Below are 16,981 nucleotides of genomic sequence, written 5' to 3' on the forward strand. Positions count from 1 at the left end.
GAGTTTGAGGCCAGCCTGGGCTACATAGAGAGACCCTGTCTCAAAAAACCATGACAAATACACCCACACACACAACAGAAAGAAAGAAAATGAAGTACCGCTAAACAAATCTAAACCCAAATGATTGCTGATAACTCCTTTCAGCTTTTTAGAAACAATTTTATTGAGGTACAATTAATATACTATGCAATCCACCTAAAGCATGACTTTCAAGGTTTCTAGTATATTTATAGGATTGTACAGCCATTAAACATTTCATCTCCCTTTCTCTCAGAAAACTCTTGCTCGCTGACAGTCACATTCCCATCTCTTAGGCAACTTTGTCGTTGTAGATTTGTCTGTTCTGGAAATGTCATGTAATTGGGATTACAAGATGTGTCATCTTTTGTGATTCACTTTTTTCACTTAAGGTATACATTTTTGAGGTTCATCCATGTTATAGCATGAATGAATATTTATTCCTTTTTATGGCTGAATAACATTTCACTCTGTGGGTATACTACATTGTGTTTACCCATTCATTAGTTGATGGGCCTCTTCCCCCAGTTTTGACTAATTGAATAATGCTGCTATGAACATGCATGTACAAATTTTTGTGTTCCACCCTGATTTGATTTTAGAAATAGTGCTAGACATCGCTCGATCTGTATGTCCACGTAACATAACAAAATTTGTTCTTTATTTGAATTCTAACCCAATTCTAACATGGAATTTTAACCCAAGTTTTTCTGCTCATTTACTAGGTTGTGAATTATTTTTCCTCGTATGTGTATATAATTTATTTCTAAGAGGTAGTGTAGGAGTAAAGAGTTATTTAAGTCCATTAGTTACTGGAAACAGAAGAAAGGAGTCCAGAAAAGAGAAAAAAAATGTTTTATTTGCAGAAAGGCAAATTAATACAGGTAACCAAATTAAGCTACTTCCAAGTATTAGATAGTATTTGCTTATAGAAGTTCCATCCACCATGACTGGGATGCTACCTCTAAGTCCTGTTATTACAATTCCTATATTCTCACAGAATATGCATTTTATACTTTAGATAGTATTCTATTCCGTTTGACAAACAGAGTTTCTTTGCCTTTTTTGGTTTGGTTCTGTATGTGGGTATTTGATTTCTATGATTGCAACTGAAACTGGAGTTTTGGACCCAAGGCCCAAACTCCTGAGACTCCATATGCCAAGTCTGGCCACCCGTCCCCAAAAGCCAATAAAGAGGCATGGTGAAGGCAGAGAAAGGAGGTTTATTACAAGGCTCCGGACATGGTGTGGAAAGAGGCAGAGTAAGCACTTAGCTCTCTTCAGCCATCTTTGGGGTAGAGACATGAGCTATAGATTTAAGTAGAGCTGGGAGCAGGGGACAAATGTTTGCATGGTTAAACAGTCCCAGTCACTGGTTCCTGTTTGAGAGGATTACTCTGGCTTGGGATGTGAACTGTTCTCACTGGGAAGGTGGCAGCTCCAGGTGGCCCTGATTCCTTGTCATAAAGATGTTATCAGTTTTGTCTTTTTTTGGAATCCAAAGTGATTGCAAAGTGACTGTGAAAAGAATGGCTTAGAGCAAAGACATACAAAATGGTGGCAAGGATGCCAAGCTTCTCCTGTTTTTAATTAACCTGTGGGCTTAAGTAAGGAGTCAGTACTTTTCAGCAAAAGCAGTGTGAGCACCTCTTGCATAACAGATGGGTAGAAGAATACTTGTAATGTTGTGTCTGCAACTGTGATGAATCTGGTTCTGCTGTATATTCTAAACATTTATTGTTTCCAAAGTAGAAATCCAGGAGGTCACATGGGATGATATTAGAGGGAAAGGAGAACTGTTGGCAATGAAAATTATTCTCTGTAAAAAAAAAGATCAGACATTGGTCTCACAGGCGTTTACCGACTGCCTCTCAACACATTGTTAACACTACAGTGTTGCTGAGTTTATTCTACTTTTTATGTAGTTAAGGATTTACGTTCTCCTCATTAAAATACATAAAATTCTGATCAAGGGTGTGCTTTGAATTGAGACGCTATTTGAGAGAAGGTAACCTTGTATATTATATTAAAACAGAATTTCCAAACATAGATATTAAATCTTTCTGCTTTATGACGTTATAAAAGTTCTCCTTATTACACAGATATACCTAGCACCTTTTAGAATACCTAATACATCTTGGAATTCAAAACTTATAGGGGACATAATTTGTAACATTCAGAAGTTTAGTAGTTTGAAATAACTGACTTAATTAAACTGAATTAAGGTTTATATTATACACAATGAGTGATAAAGCTGGTGGTTGTTACACATAGTTGGTAATAGTTAATAATTGTAGATAATTTAGAAAAGTAAAACCTACTTTGGCAGCACCAGCAACATTTTTGCGAAAATCTCAATGTATGTGACATTTCAATGGAAATAAAGTAGCTGTCTTCCAATTTGCAAGAGGGAATTTTAAAGAGATAGTTTCTAGTTATTCAGGCTCAGCTGTGGTAGGAGGACTAAAATCATAATACCCCCAAAGTTATCATTGACTCTTTTATAATGTCAGCAGTCCATATTTATGGATTTTGTTTCATTTCAAAGAAAACATAGGTGTCCTTTATTCCCAAACTATATGAGATTTAGAGTTAATACCAGAGATTCAACAGAACTTCTAGGTTTTCTAATTCCTTTTCTCTCATGTATCATTTCATTAAACCACGTCTATATTCCAGACCCAGGTATAGGCAAGATACCGCTCTTTACTTAGACTCTCTTTTTTAAAATTCTAAGCAAGAGGTGGCTTTGGTGTTGGGTGAGGTCAGTGGTGTGAGAATAGAATTTTAAACATGGCAACATAGCTCCTAGGTTTGGAGTTCAGATGAAGGTAGTGCACTAAGTTGGCCAAAGCTTTTGACTCCCTTTTCCTGTATCTAGCACATCAAAAAAAGATCCTACAGGGTAAATATTCCCCTGAGCTTTGGAAAGCTTTGCTCCAAGCATGCTCCCATACAGGACCAAGCACAAGTGGGTGTTGCATACAACAGAAGGGTGCTTCAGTACAATGATGTATTTTTAAAACTGTTTGTCAGTGTGCTTGGACATCCTACATAGACTTTTTTTTAAATTGCAGAGTGATCTTCTTAATATTTTTCTTTTCAAGAAAAGAAATGAGACCTGATCTCCTTTCATGGATATCAATAAACCTAGACCATCTAGTAGCTGTATATGTTTATCTTTTTAATTCCATAGAGATTTATAAATGCATGTTATTTTCAGGTTACAGGACAAGTAGTTTCCTAACAAACCATCCTCCGATTAGGACATAGTAATTAATCTTATTATGACAGTATTGACATAAGTAACGTAAAGACCACACTCTAAAACCGTTATATAAGCTGTCTTGTGGCTTCCAGACACACTTCAGTGAATAAAAGAGAGAACGAATGATGCAAAGGATGCACCATAAAGTCCAGACATCTGTTGCCTATATAGGAGGGAAGGAAAAATTGATTATGGGTTGTGTAATAGAATCTAGTTATGTAATTTGTATTTTATTGTAAGGATACCTATCTCCTTTTCTCTTGTCTCCTTGTACTATAAGGTAATATTCACTGTTATTATTACCTGGATAGTTACACAGTTTGGGCTCATGTTCTGAGGAATAGGGAATAAGTAATTGGAAAATAAGCATGTATCTTGGGAGAGGGTGGGGGAGGGAGGCAGGGTGGAGAAATGACCCAAACAATGTATGCACATGTGAATAAATGAATAAAAAAGAGTATGTATCTCATTGGGAATTCAAAATTATTTTTATGTAAGTCACGTGGAGAACCTGGATGGGTGGAAGCAAAATTTTGAAGAAAGTAGAGAGGATACAGTGACTGATCTTCCCACTTTGGGAACCTGAGTTCTGAGTGTTCAGAAGCAAGTCCTGAACTGTACACGTCTCCTGTGTGTAACTTTATGAGGTGGAGCATCACAGGTAGAGAGTCATTGGCTAATACCATGAGTGCCCTGCAAATGCCCAATGACTGCTTGACTTACTGTGGGCCCACATACATAACTCTGTGCCTGTGTGAATCTGTGTGCAAAAGCATATGTGTGTGAGAAAAGAAGAGGATATAAAAGAATTTTAACTTGTTACTCTGTAGTAACTAACAGAAGGAGACATACAAGTGCTCATAATAAAGTTTCTTTCATTTTAAAAAAATTTCTTGTTTAGGATGGTTACTAGGAAATAAAAAAGAAAACTCTTAAATTGTTAATTCTGCAATGGGAGATGGAATGAATTCATTTAGCAGCAATCATTATTAAGTATCAACTGAAAACAAATTACATATTTTTTTTCACTTCAAGAGCAGAAATACCTCATTTTTAAAAACTACTTCTCCCTGCACCTCGCGCCCTGGCTGTTTTGGGGTTTGAACTCAAGACCTCAAGCTGGCTAGTCGAACACTATACCACGTAAGCCACCACCCTTTTTTTTTTTTTTTAACCTTAGTTTGTTTTTCAGATGGCGTGTTGCTGAATATTTGCCCTGACTGACCTGGGAAAGTGATCCTGCTACCTCCCTCTCTTGAATAGCAGTGATTACAGGCATATACCACACACCCAGCTTACTTCTGAGTTTTTAAATGTATACGTATATTTAAGAAATGGACTAGAAAGTGATGGATAAGTCCATGATTTTGGAAAAATTTGAAAATATGGAAAGCATAAAGAATGATGATTGAATTTTTAATAAATTTCTCAAGACTATCTTTTTCAGTAGTGTGGATCAAACCCTGGATGTCGTATTCTACCACTTTAGCTATAACCCCCAGCCCTCAAGATTTATCTTTTAAAAAAAAGTATATATAGGTGTTTCTTCCATGTCTTGATGAACACTTAACACCTTTTGTTCATTACACATATCATGGGAAGATGACAGGATTTCATTGGGCAAAATAGGCACATAGACATGTAAATGTCTACCATACTGCACAGGTAAACAGAATTGACATCATAAAAACATAACGAATAGACAAACAGTTTCAAAATTGAGACAAATATGTCCAGTTGGTGGTAAGGAATACACACCCTTTTATATCAGAGGAAATGGGCCTTAAAGAATTATCTGTGTTCCTCTCAGCTGTAAAAATTTCAATATGTATTAAAACAAGAATTAATAAATTATTTTAAATTACAGTTCTTCTTTCCCAGGGAAGAACAGTGGAAAGGTATGGAATTATTTATTCAGTCCAACTAAATCTTTCTTGTCCAATAAAAAGCTACCACCACAGAAATAGTGGTTTATTTATTTCCAATAATTCAAAGCTGCCTTGACAGTCTATATCATCATCTTACACTTACTATGGGAAAATGTATACTGTAAGTTTTAGCTTTAAGCAAATGCTCACGATTGTGTATATATATTATAATTTATTCATGACAGTTAAAATATGTTAAATTCATGGAATATTAAGTGAACAATTCAGAATAGCAAGATTTTTACAGCCAATATTTGCAAAATCTTTAAAAATTATCAAAATGGCCTTTATTTGTTTCTTCTTGCCACTGGCCCATAGAGTATGCTAAAAGAAGACAGATCAGCCTCTTTCCTGATAAGAAGAGTAATCGGGAAGACCATCTGCAAGAAGAAGGATGTGAGAACTTTCTTTTTTCAACATCTATCAAAATATGTTAACGTATATCGCCTTGGACAGATGAGATATGCTATTTAATGCATGAAAACATTTATAAGAAAACAGTGAACGGAAATTCTAGTTTTTTTTTGAAAAATATTAGTAAAAATGAGAATACCAGAGAACGCCCATTTCTTAGAGTGAGATCTATTTAAACTTTTCTAGTGCATGACAAAACACTTAACTATTTTTAAGTGTTAAACTGAATACACTATGTTTTAGAAAATATATGAGAGCAACCTGGATTTAGGAGGTTTAGATCAAGCCTTTGAAGTATCTTAAATCTCCTTGGTCTGTTTATAACAAACTGCTGCTTTGTAAAAACAACATGGATGAAATGTTTAAAGATTTTCTTGTTAAATTTTTATAAGAATATTTGAGTCAGGGAAAGGAAGCATCCACAGTATGGATGATTTCCTATAATTGATTTATTTAATTTCAGGAATGGAGAACAGGATGCCTTCAGGAAAGTTTATCAGTGGCTTGTATACATGGAGCAAATGAAAGTATGGAGAGATACATCAACTGTTGATGGGCTTGATAATGTGAGTATGTGTCTGTGACTCAGCATCTTTGATATTTCTTGTCCTTTTCTTGTCAGATTAATGGAACTCAACACTGTTCACTCAAGTTCGAGAGTAGACTGTGAAAATGTTGAACAGATCACATCTACTAATAAGTGTTTTTCAGCAAAATTTTACTTTTAAGGTAATCAAAATTTATTTTAAACAAATTTGATGAAGAAATTTGTTTGGAAATAAAATCTGTAGTAGTATGTAGGACTATCATGGAGAAATTTTTTTTTTTTGTAAGAGAAACATTTCAGTGTCTTGCTGCATATAGTTTTTTTTCACATTTGCTTTGGTCCCCACCCACTACTGGTTAATGTGTTTTTCTAACAGTCAGGTTTGGTAAACAGAAGATCAGGGATGACTGGAGATGTAGCTCAGTGGTAGGGAGTTTGCCTACTATTGCTGGAGGTTCTGGGCTTGATCCCCAGCACCCCCAAAATAAAGAGAAGTACAGGCAGTAGAAGGAGACTCAAACCTGAAATTATCTTCTTATTTCTCAGCTATGAAGTAGTCTGGTGGTCATTTATTTCATTACTTAGAGTCCTGTACAAAATGTGACCAGAAATTCATACCAATGCTGAATCTGATTTTTTTACAAGTTATAATTAGTAAGAGATTTAGTAGAGAAGAGGGTTCAAAATACTTGGCATTTTGCTTATTGTATTATTAACATATACTTTATTATACTCATGTGTTATATAAATATTTACTATGTGTTAATATACATGAATTATATGTATATTTTCTCTTTCCAAACACATATACATTCTAGAATTTTCAGTTAGTTGCAGTGGCTTTCTGCCTTTGCCTCTATTTTCTTAATATATTCTCCAATATTTCATTCTTCAGTTTAAATGATATCTTTCATGATGTAATGAATGCATTTTGATCCTTTTTTACTCTAGATTTTGAGTGTTTTATTATTATAGTGTAATAATACAAGCTTTCTTAGCATTTTGAGAACCCTATTATTAAAATATTGGGTGATTTGGGGAAAGCTATTTGTGTGTGGAAGGGTTGCTTTGTATGCTTTTGACTCATAGTACTACAGTCTTGATAAATTGTGCACATTCGTGCTTGTATTGAATAAAATGAATTGAAATTTGTTAATGGTTACATCAGAAGCCATTCCATTGTCTGAGAGCTGCCATTGGCGGTAGGGAGGATGATTATATTTCAGAAGTGCTGTGTGCTCACCTTGCAAAGGACCCCAGAGTCTGTTGCTAGGACAATCGTTTCACCCATTTATAAATGAGGTCACTGAGGCCCTAGCTATATTAGGCCACATGTCGAAGTTCTCAGGCCATGTGGCCAAACCTGGTTTCAAGAAGCTCTTGCCCCAGAGATCACAGACTTGTGAAACATTTCTTGTGTTAGGTCTGAGGGCCACATAATATTATAGGAACTTGGAATTAGGGTCTGCATTTAAAAATCAAGAATATTCACACAAATATTCAGATACCTAAATTATCTCGAGAAAAATTTTGGAAAGCTACTCTTCCGTGTTCTTTTCAGAAGGTCGCAGGTGCCATGGAGCAGTGATTGCCCACTTTTGAGGGGCACACAGTTGTCTTCTCCTCTCATCCCATATGAATCACCTGGCCTTGTAGGCCTTTGAGATGACGGCTGCTGTACACTGCCCCTAGAAAGTGAATCTGAGAGGGGCAAGTTTTCATGGAGAATAATTAGAATAGCCAAACACTATTTCCCAGAATGCCTCGGTTTTCCCCCTTGTACTTTAAATGTCATTTGGAAATCATGCCTAGGGAATTAACAAAATTAGCAAGTGAGCCTAAACCTTGGCTTTCAGTACTTAGTGTCAGATTGTTAGGAACCACAGCTTAAGAACATGGTTTGTCAATTCTATGACACATGGGTAGTCAGGGAAGAGAAGCAGCAGAGGGCAAACCTGGCCCACTGGGATTTCCTGGGACTTATTTATTTATTTATTTATTTAGTGGTGAGGGTGATCAACATACCTCACTCATCAGGCATGCTAGGCAAGCGTTCTACCACTGAGCTAGACCCTCTGCTAGTGTGAGACTGACTTTGGACATTCAGGAGGTGTGTGTCTTTTTCTTTAGACTCATAACTCTCCCACTTATACTTATTTCCACAGTTATTAATATGTGAAGTACTCTACTAAGAGAACCCTGAAACAAATCCCAGGTTCAATATCACAATGTGAAAAATGCATTGCTAAATCTTTTTTTTTTTTTTTCGTTTATTCATATGTGCATACAATGTTTGGGCCATTACTCCCCCAGCATTGCTAAATCTTGATGTAAGTTTAAAAAAGGATGTTTTTAGTTGTGATGACATTTCCAGACTATCCCTTCTGCAAGCAAGTTATCAGGATTTGTTAGGGATATCTAATGTTCAAATCCACTAACCCTTTTCCAAGATGGAAGTGGATTCCAAGGTGGATGTTAGCATCATAATGAAGGGTGAGTGGCAGAATAATTTATACAGGAAACCTGTATATGGCTTAAATGGAACACCAGATAAGATTCTTGCTTTTCCCATGCTGTATAATGCTGACACATCTTGAAGACATTGCAAATTTGGAGTTGTGTTGAGGTTCCATTTTCCATTATCATGAAAGCTAAAACTTTTATACATGCTGCAGTTGGAAATTCCAAAGTATTTTTAGTTGTTTTATATGTTTCTAGCATAATTGTCACTTGCTTGCTATAGTTTCATCTTCATAGCTGCAATATTTGTCCTGAAGCAATTTTATCTGCAGGAAAACAAGCTAAGCAGAAGCATTCAGAGCATATGTATAGAATCATTTCTCCTAGCACACATTTGCTTTTTTAATTTTAGTTTGCATCATCTTTCTACATTGCCTCTTAGCACCATTTTCTTGTTGATCAAAAGGGAGAAATCCTCTTCAGTCCTACCTGACTGTTAATATAGGTGGTTGATCATTGTTTGGAATTTTAAAAATTGTCAGGGACATTAAGCCTAAAGGAATATGTAAAGCATAAAACGTTAAATGTGTTTTTTCTCCTGATTTTATTTCCAATTTAATAATTAGAAAATGAAGAACTAACTCCTAAAAATGTTCAGTTTTTTAAAAATATATAAACACAATGCTTAGCTATGAGTTATGGACAACATTTATGCCATGCATGCTGTTTGCAAATGCTTTCAAATAAAAATGTGTAGAGGTGCATTAATTTTTTTGGCTTCAAAGACATCATAAAAGCTGTTTCCATACTTATTCCAATCTGGGTCTGTAAAAAGATGTAATGCTATTTAAATTTTAAACAAGTTGATGGTCTCAAACAGGGCTGTGTTATCTTATTACATTTAATCTCTCTTTGCATTGAAAGGACTATTCCCAAAGTTTTGAGGGCAGCATTAATGATTTGGGCATCTAAAACATTAATAACAAAGTAGGTTCCTAAAATAGTCCCCAAAAGGAAGGGAATATAGAGAGAAAATCACAGCATTGTAAAATAGTTCTGTGTCTAGAATGGATTTCTTTTCTTTAATTCCTTCCTTCCTTCCTTCCTTCCTTTTTCTTTTGCAGTTCTAGGATTTGAGCTCAGAGCCTTGTGCTTGCTAGGTAGGTACTCTACCACTTGAATCATGTCCTCAGCCCACTAAAATTGATTTTTTAAAAAGGTTTATGTTCACAAGTCCCTCTTCAGAATCAAATGAAAGCTGTAGATCTCTTTCTAGAGAAATGCACATACGATTGCAACCTGTGAGTATTCTCTCAGGCTCATCATGCCTCTAGAGGGTTCATGGATCATAGGTTAGAAAGCCCTGTAAAAACTGATACATTTTATATATATATATTTTTTTTTCTTATGGTTTTCTATTTTAATATAATTATTGCTAATAAACATACTCTGTATGGTTTCAATCCTTTAGAATTGATTGCAATTTGGTTTTCTTCTGATCATTCTTAGTGAATGTTTTAGGTATTTTTAAAAGGACTACATTTTGCTATTGTTAGTTATAGTATTTTATATATAAAAACTAGATCAAGTTGTTTGATGTATCCCTATTAATTCTGATAATTACTGAGACTGGAGTGTTAAATCTCCAAATAGAAGCATTGGTCTGGGATGAAATGTGTCCTTCAAAAATTCATGTCTTCCCAGGACCCATGAATATGACCTTATTTACAAATACAGTCCTGTGGAGCTGGTGGCATTTGCCTGTAATCCCAGCACTGTGGAGGTAGCAGCAGGAGGATCTCACATTTGAGGCCAGACTGGACTACATCAAAAGACTCTGCCTCAAACGATCAAAATAAATAAAAATAGAATCTTTACAGATTAGGATGGATCTTAAACCAAGTATTAGTGTTCTTATAAGTCCAGGGAAGTTTGGAAACAAACACAGAGGGAAAATAGTTATGTAAAGACAGACGCAGAGAAGTGTGCTAGGGAGCCACAAGCCAAGGAATGAAGGACTGCTGGTAACCACCAGATGCTGGAAGAGATGAGAAAGGAGTCTTTTTTAGAGCCTTTGTGACCTGGTTCATGCTTTAATTTCAGACTTCTAGACTCCAGAACTTCTTGACATAAATTTCAGATGTTGTAGAGGGAAAAAGTTAGGATATAAAAAGTATTTTTGACAGATTTTTCTGGAAAGTTCTAACTTGTAAATTTTTATCATTTTAATTTTTAATTTTTTTTTTTCAGTGCTAGCAATGGAACCTATGCTAGCAATGGAACCTAGGGCCTTGAGTGTGCTAGGCAAGGTCTCTATTCTGGAGATAATCCTCAGCTTCTAAACTTCTTAAAAAGCAAAAAACTGTTATCACGTAGCCAGCATAGGTTACAAATTGTATGGATGATGGACAACAGTGTCAAGATTTTCAACAAGATAGGAAATATTTGTCTGTTGCACTTCCAATTACAAGTAAAAGAAGGATGATGGGGTTGGAGTGTGGCTCAAGCAGTAGAGCGACTGCCTAGCAAGTCCAAAGTCCTGAGTTCAAACTCCAGCACCGCCAAAGAGGGGAAAAATGGATACTCTTACCCAAATCTCAACCCAGATCATTAGTTATCAATCCTCACTTAACACTGTGCCAAGTACCGGGTCTGTGCTGTCCCTTTTGAGACTCCAAAGACGGGGTTAAGGCAGCCCTGGTCTCCAAGCACTGTCTGAACAGTGCAGAGGATGTAAGGTAGGCCAGCAGCAATACTGCCCCTAACAGGTGTGATGTCCCCTTATTTGCTAGGATTTCTCTCTCTATCCATTTCCTTAATGGAGCCTAGGAGACGTGAGGACACAGAAGGGAAGAGGGCCTGTCAGACTGCACCATGGAGGAACTCTGTCCCCTTTGTCCTTGGGATTTGACAGAGAGAAGGAGCAGAGAAAAGACATAAGGGACTAGGACATCTGCGTCCCCACCTTCTCTTCCCGGGTAGGAATTCCAGATCAGTGGGCTCTTTGGGTCAGGAGCGGCGCGGGGCTAAGCTGAGGGAAGCCGCGGGGCACCTGGGGTTCCTGGCATGGGGGCGGCAGCGCGGCGCGGCCGGGGTTGGCTCAGCGCCGGGTGGAACCGGGGGTGGGGAGACCCGAGCCCGAGCCGGGGGGATCGCGCTCCATCCATCCCAGGTCAGGTCTGGCAGAGGATGGGCACAGGGGGCTAGACGCCACACTGAGGCGTGGGCAAAGGTCAGGGGCAGCTCCTTGAATTCAAACCCAAACCCCAACCCAACCAAAATCCAAATCGAAATCGAAATCCAAATCCAAATCAGTGAGCCCCCATAGAGATTGCTTCTCCCTGCAGGAGAAGAGGAGTGCAAGACCCAATCCGGAAGAGAAGACTTGGAGTGACAGGTGGTTAGAAGTTGCAAATTAAGGTAAAGCTGGACTTTGTCCCTCCTCCGCACACCTCACTCCCTACTGCCCGAGGGGTGGAGGAGTTTTTGGAAAATCAGAGCAGACAGACTCCCTACGTGAGCTCCGAAGAGGCTACATTTTCTTCGCAAGTGTCCTGAAATCAACCAGCAGGACAAACGCTCCAGAGGGGCCTGCCTTATGTATTTTCATTTCTGGTTTCCAACTGGACCAGCAGGCGGGGCCAATCCTAACCTAAACCAAGACAGAATAGATCTGGGAGTAAAATAAAATATCACTGAAATTAAAATTTCTTTCTTTTTTTGTTTTTGGCTGTACTGAGGTTTGAACTTAGGACTTTCCTTCCCTAGCCAACCTGTACCACTGTGAGGTCTAACTTCATCCTTTTTTTTTTGCTTTGGTTATTTTTTTGGATAGGGTCTCTGGTTTTGGGGGCCTTGACTGCTACCTGCTATCTATAACTTCAGCCTATCTGGGACTACAGACACTGCCACAATGCCTGGCTTATCAGTTGAAATGGTATCTTCTGAACTTTTTGGCTAAGCTGGCCTGGAAACCATGATCCTCCCAATTTCTGCCTCTCAAGTACCTGACTACTCGCATGCTCCACCATACCTGGCTTGAAATGAACATTTCTAACTGTGCCTTTACTAACATTTGATTTTTGACAACTTCTTCATATTGTTCATAGTCTACTACAGGAGAGAAATGTGAATTTTCCACTGCCTGTGTATAATTATATATATCACTCAGTGATACACACATATATATCACTCAGTTTCACAGCTCTATCTGTACAAAGTACCTAATTTTTTGATGTTTTGCATTTTATTACTCTACTCATGCAACTTTGTCTAACAGATTGAAATATCATTTTTTCCTGTCTTTACTTACCTCTTCTTTTTTTTTTTTTTAGACTTGAGTTTGAACTCAGGGCCTACACCTTGAGCCATTCAGCCTGCCCTTTTTCTGTAATTGTTTTTTCGAGATAGGGTCTCACGTACTATTTGCCCAGGCTGGTTTCAAACCATGATCCTCCTGATCTCTGCCTCCTGAGTAGCTAGGATTACAGGCTAGGATTTACAGTTTTATGGTTTGATGGTTTTCTTTGAAATAAAGCAACAGAGTATAATTCACCTTCAGTGGAAAGGATCATCATTAAAGAGGCATTTTAGAATACTGGCTTTGGCAGAACAGAATTAGGGCTGGGTTTAGCTGGTGCTTTTCAGTGCACCAAAATGAGTAGGCAGGGAAGAAAGAAAATAAATAACAAGGAATCAGCAAGTCTAACAAGGAGCTGTTTTAATTTCATTGTATATGTAACTTTTATACTGTTGGAAGATGCAATCATATTTAGAGTTTAACCTTATTTTTATTTCAACAGACATAAGAAACCATCTTAATCTTTGTAGTGCAATGTTGTTTGGAAGTATTGCCTAACTGTGTGCAGAGCAGCACATTTTTAAAGTGACAATAAGACAAAGATAATTTCCCACCTGATTTCAAGAGAACATCTTTGTTTTTTTATTAGGTAAAATGAGAGTAAAAACATTAAATTTTATCTACCCTTAGAGAAAGGAAAAAGCCAGGATGCAATCTAGTGCAGGCTTTTCTAATCTTTTTCTCTTTTCTTCTTGTGAGGGGGCTATTAAGACCAGACTAGGGTATGTGGTTGAGTTTGCAAAGAGAACTTGTGTTTGGGATATGTGTGTGTGTGTGCATGCGCATGTGTGGTAGGTAAGGAAGATGAGATCCACTTTTCAGACTAAGGTAGCCCAGGTCCAAGGCCCCCACACCCCTATCTGCAGCCATAGGTGTGGAAAGGCTACAATACCGGAAATTTACAAAAGCAGGTTCTGGATTAGACTGTGAACCGGAGTGAATAACTCATGTTTCTTTTTTTCAGTAGATCGTGAAAGAAATATGAAAGTTGTCAATCAAAATGGAGTTGTTCAGGTCAACTCTAATAAAAAAGTTGTAAAACCAAGTGGTTATGAAGGAAGGGTTTTTACACACGATTGATGAGAGTCACTATCACAGAACCTCAAGCTTGCACAAAGGTCACTGTAGCTTTATAGAAAAACAATGTCTATAAGGACATTTTACCCAGTGACTGTTCAACTCTTGATGAATATCACCCTTGTTGTTAACCACTGTGGCCAAGGATTGTAGTTTCAATATATCTGATGCATTCTTTAAAAAGAATTCTTTAAAAAGATTGCATTCCATTTGCTGCAATCTCTTTGACCATGCCTGAAGTTTGCTATGACACGCATACTGTCATTGCAGTGCTCTGCTGTTCCCCATAGACCTTGCAATTCTTTGGAGAATGTGTTTTCTTACTTAAGTTGACAAGATCTACTGGTATTTTTCCACCCAACTGGGGTACAGCCACACACAGAGGCTTGTCTCAACTAACTTTTCCTCTTTCTTATGTATATTATAAGAAGATATGTGCTATAATATACAATATACTGTGTTTTATTTTAATATACATTATATTTAGTGTAGCTTACATATTCTATATTTGAGTTACCTCTGAAAAACCTCAGCCAACTCCTCTCTAACATAGGGATAATAAGATGGTTAAGATCAGCCTGCCTGCTCAAATCCCTCTGCCATAACTTACTAGCATGTGAATTCAAATTTCTTATGCCATGGTTTCCTCATTTTAAAAATAGGATTGATGTTTATATCAATTATATTCTGTATTCTATATAATGTATATTCAATTATATTTTATATCCTATAAAATATTCTACATAATATATTGCCTTATACTATTCTGTATTATATAACAGTATATATAATATAAAATACAATTGTTACAGCTAGGTTTAATAGCATATAGTTTTAATATATATTAAATATATAGAATATACTATGCTTTCTTATAATAGTATATATTACTAGGATGTATTGTAAACTCATATATAATTTTAAATAACACAAGAGTGCATGTGTTCCTGTCCCTCTTTTCCACCCAAGTGCATATGGCATTCTGGTGCCTAGGAAAGTGCTTTGTACAGAGTGGAACTCAGTTGATCCTTTATCAATCCTGAGACATCTGGAAATTACCTGGGAACTTTTGCTACTCTGACTCTTTCTAGGTGATATAAACATTTAACATGCACCAAGTTACTTCACAGCAGCCCGTGGGTTAGAAATGCATGTGTTCATAACAGCCGATGGTGTCCCTGCTTGCTATGGTCACAACAAGCCAAGTACCACACTTTCATCACCTCACTGGATTTCACCAGCCTGACAATGTTAGCTTGGTTTGAACTTTTCCACATGCTAGATACTTTGCCAAGCACATTGACATGCTCTATTTGATTTATATTTTAACAACCTTCCAAAAGAAGAACGATGATCAATACTAGTTTAAAAATTAGGAAACTGAGGCACGGGAAGATTAAATAATCAGCTAGTTACACTGCTGGTATGTTGTGGAACTGGGAATTGAGCAGACAGGCTGATCTTAACCACCTGATCATTTACAGAGGAATTGGTTGGGCTTTCTCAGAAGTAAATCAAATCATGTCACTCTTCTACTCAATAACCCATATTGACATCCTATTCTGATCAATATAAAACCATTTTCTCCATTATCATGTTCAAGACTCTGTGCTCTAGATCTCTGTTACTCTGACATTACCTCCAACCGGTTTCTGACTCTGCCAGTCACAGCTGTCTTCACTGATGAGTACTCCAGGGAAGACCCTCCTATCTAGGACCTTAGTGGTTATTTCCTATGTTGGGAATGCTTTTCCTACAGATACCCACATGGCTCACTCTCCTACTTCCTCAGGTCTAGTCAAATGTCACATTAGGTGATTCTATTCCACCTTGCCACCTTCCCTCCTACTCTCAATCTCCCTACCCCTGTACTCCTTATCCTTCCCTCATCCCTTATATGTTTGTCTTAAATGTCCATATTTTTAAGTTCATTTATTTGTTAATAGCCATCTCCCCTCTCCAAAATATAAACTTGGTTGTGGGCAGATATTTTTCCTTGTTTACTTACTTATTCATTTATAACACTGACATTTACAGTAGAACATGCAAAGTATGGGTGCTCAATAAGTATTTGAATTAATGACAAGGGTTTAGGAAACTCCTCCAAGGTCACGTAATAATCGGTGAAGTGAGCTGAGTGAGTTACACATTCTGTATGGAGTTTGTTCACATATCAAATGCATGAACTATTTTCCTCAGCTAAGTCCCTTGGTCTTTCATTCTAACAGGCCGGGTGAACATGAATAAACAAACCAAACAGGAAAAAGGCAGCATTTGTTACTGTCTCTTAAAGTGGGATACTTTAAAGTGAGATCAAATCAGAGGCCAGGTCAGGGAAAGGGGACACTGGTCTTTAACAGAAAGGGAGTTGACAAGTGATGAAGTCAGGAATGTGCTGATGTTTCTGGGCTGTGTGAAGGGGCAAAGTGTGGGAAGGTCCTGCATGAAGTTGGTGTTGGGTTAATTAATTAGGGTGGGATGCCTGCACGTTAAGGGGAGGAAGGAACTGAGGGATTGATTTGGAGTGGACTAGAGTCTCAAGTAGCAGTTACAAAGGATCCTGCAGGCACAGGAAGGATGGGAGAAGTGTTGGGTACAGCTCAATTTGGCCGATGGCCAAAGAAACATGTCAGATATTAGTGAAAACAGGCCACAGCTGCTGCACTTTACAAGCTAAATGGCAGGCCTTCCCTGAGTCCTCCTCCAGCCCCCCCCCCACCCCGCCCCATTTCATCCTGGAATAGTTATTTTCTCCCTACGACAACCAGTCATAACTCAGTTCTCACTTGAGGGCATACGAGAAGGCAAGGGGACACTTAGGCCTCGTTGCTAATGGGAAAGGGTTCATAACACTAATGAGGACTCAATTTCTCCTGAAACTGAGAATTTAAATGTTTGTGTACTGAAGT

The 16,981-nt window shown here is 37.6% G+C and overlaps 1 long non-coding RNA gene across 1 annotated transcript; it reads left to right on the top strand.

Moving 5' to 3' along the window:
* Nucleotides 1-4,308: 4,308 nt before the first annotated feature.
* Nucleotides 4,309-6,357, top strand: LOC141420694 (uncharacterized). Its single transcript, XR_012445221.1, has 3 exons — nucleotides 4,309-4,429; nucleotides 5,533-5,610; nucleotides 6,251-6,357. It is a non-coding gene; the product is annotated as an uncharacterized lncRNA (long non-coding RNA).
* The last annotated feature ends 10,624 nt before the right edge of the window (nucleotides 6,358-16,981 follow it).

The sequence above is a fragment of the Castor canadensis genome, chromosome 1 (genome assembly GCF_047511655.1).
Source record: "Castor canadensis chromosome 1, mCasCan1.hap1v2, whole genome shotgun sequence".
Taxonomy (NCBI): domain Eukaryota; kingdom Metazoa; phylum Chordata; class Mammalia; order Rodentia; family Castoridae; genus Castor; species Castor canadensis.